Source organism: Salvia splendens, chromosome 11, assembly GCF_004379255.2.
Source record: "Salvia splendens isolate huo1 chromosome 11, SspV2, whole genome shotgun sequence".
In the NCBI taxonomy this organism is placed as follows: domain Eukaryota; kingdom Viridiplantae; phylum Streptophyta; class Magnoliopsida; order Lamiales; family Lamiaceae; genus Salvia; species Salvia splendens.
In genome coordinates this window covers 23,262,989-23,265,456 of record NC_056042.1, presented here as the reverse complement: position 1 = coordinate 23,265,456, position 2,468 = coordinate 23,262,989, and positions in this window count along the sequence as shown.

Here is a 2,468-nt window from a genome sequence, read left to right as displayed (position 1 = left end):
TTATTTCATCAGACCAAAGACGAGTCCGGTCAAAGATGTTTATTTCATCAGACCAAAGACGAGTCCGGTCAAAGATGTTTATTTCATCAGACCAAAGACGAGTCCGGTCAAAGATGTTTATTTCATCAGACCAAAGACGAGTCCGGTCAAAGATGTTTATTTCATCAGACCAAAGACGAGTCCGGTCAAAGATGTTTATTTCATCAGACCAAAGACGAGTCCGGTCAAAGATGTTTATTTCATCAGACCAAAGACGAGTCCGGTCAAAGATGTTTATTTCATCAGACCAAGGACCAAGTCCGGTCAAAGAAGTTTACTTCATAAGACCAAGGACCAAGTCCGGTCAAAGAAGTTTACTTCATAAGACCGAGGACAAGTACGATGAAATTTTTTCGCTAAGCTGTAAATACAGAGTGTTAGAGGCGAAAACAAAATTTCATTTTTCAAATCTTGTTCGGCACACAACTCCGCTACCCTACGAGATGGCGTTACGCTATTACAAAGGACTATTCTACTGTCCAGGGTTGCTAAAGTTGAGCCATCTATTCACAAAATCCTCGTGAAGCTGAGTTCGGGCGCTCCAGGCAGCCGCAGAATAAGCAGGTCGACGAGATGCTCTAATCGACCTGCCACCTCTTCTCTGAGCCCGGGAAGTCCTAGCACCTCGGCGGCGAAGAGTCTCTTCACGAAGCATTTGCCGATCTTGCTCACTCATAACCACAACTCCTCTGCGAACTTCAGTCCGTCCTCGACTTGACGTCTCCGGTTGTCCCTGAGTTCGTTGCTGACTTGGAGTAGGGTTTTGAGCAAGTGAATCAGAGGTTTGAGCTGGAGTACTAGCATCTGTTGGCGGGAAATGCCTGAGGAATCTCTCAATTGAGGGACGCCGGGAAAGAACTATGTCGTACCGAGAAGCCCAGCGCCGCAATGATTTCACGACTTGTTGGCAAGCCGAGCTCTCCAGCGCATTGTTCCTCCGGAGTACATGATATTCCTCCCACAGTTCGTCAACTCGACTCTGAACATCTGATATGGTCATTCCCCCGCGCACACGGATGTAATCCTCGTACGCAGTCCTCTCAGCAATGGTCGTATTCAGCTCGGCCTCCAGATCATTCTTATCGGACTCTAAGTCCTTATTATCGGCCTCCAGCTCCACTAAACGAGCCAGAAGCTCGTCATTCTTCGTCTGATCGGCTATAGCTCTTTTCTCAGCTTCGTCTAAAGCCGAAGAGTACAGCCGTTTCCAGTGAAGTATCTCCATCTCCTTGAGTGCAAAGCAGCTATGTTAGTTCGGCAGCTGTACCGAGCAGATAGTAAAATACAACAGGAATAAAGGCGAGTACGAAAAGCTATACGAAGACAAGTGTAGAGAATTTTTCATCCACAAGGAAAATTTTTTTACACTAGGAGGGCTTCAAGGCCATTTTACAAGGAAGAAAACTAGACTAAGAGAAGGGAGACGAAATCATACTCCGCCAGCTTCGTCTCCGGCTCCTCGGTCTGGTTCAGCTCCTTTTTCCTGAGCTACCTCAGCCTCGGCCTCGCATCCTGCCGGCCTCGCCTCCGCCTCCTGATCGGCTTCCTTCTCCGGATGCCCGGCCCGCTCGACTTCGGCCTCCGGCTCCAGCGGCTCGGCCTCACCCTCTCCGTTGTAAGTCGAAGCGGGTGAAACGGGTCCCACGGAGGCAAAGATAGCCTCCAGGTTCTCGTCCCGATCAGCTCGACAACTCCGGACTCGGTCTGCAGAAAGCAGGACCGAGGATGAAGCGAGCTCCTCAAGGAGCGGCAGATTCTGAAGCCGAGCTGCTATCTCTCGGCTGTACAGAGGCAGCACGACGTCGGCCCCCTGCTCGCCCTTATCGGTAATTAGCCTTACCAGACTACCGACAAAAGCCGAGAACTGGCTGCTCAAAAAGAGTTTCTCCGTGTAAACACGGAGAGCCTCCCCCTGGGCAGCCACGGCGGCAGCATCCCTCCGTTTCGTCTGCTCTCGCTGGATGACGAGCTGGTTTTTGGCAAACTGAGCTTCATCCTGGGCCGAAATCCTAGCAGCTCTGGCCTTCTCAAAGTTAGCCTCAGCCTGTTCGGCCCGATGACAAGCAGCCGCCAACTTCCTCTGCATCTCAGCATAGTCATTGGACGCTTTGGAGAGTTCGACGGCGACGAGCTTGGAGAGCATATCGTTCCTCTGAAAATGGATAAAGAAAAAAGTCAACAAAGGGGCCACAAAAAAATACAGGAAAAAAGCAAGGTCAGAAAATCAAGAAGAGAATTCACCTCGGCGAAGTCCGTGGGCCATAAAAACGGCTCACAGATATGTTCCGAGGGAGGCGCCAAGACCACGTCTTTCTCTGGCGCTCTCGGGGGCTTCTGGGCCTTCCCCTTCCCCTTTGCCGAAGTCGACTCCGGCTTCTTCGGATCCGAAGAGGTTTTTTGCCTTTTCGGAGTCTTCTCGGCATCAGACG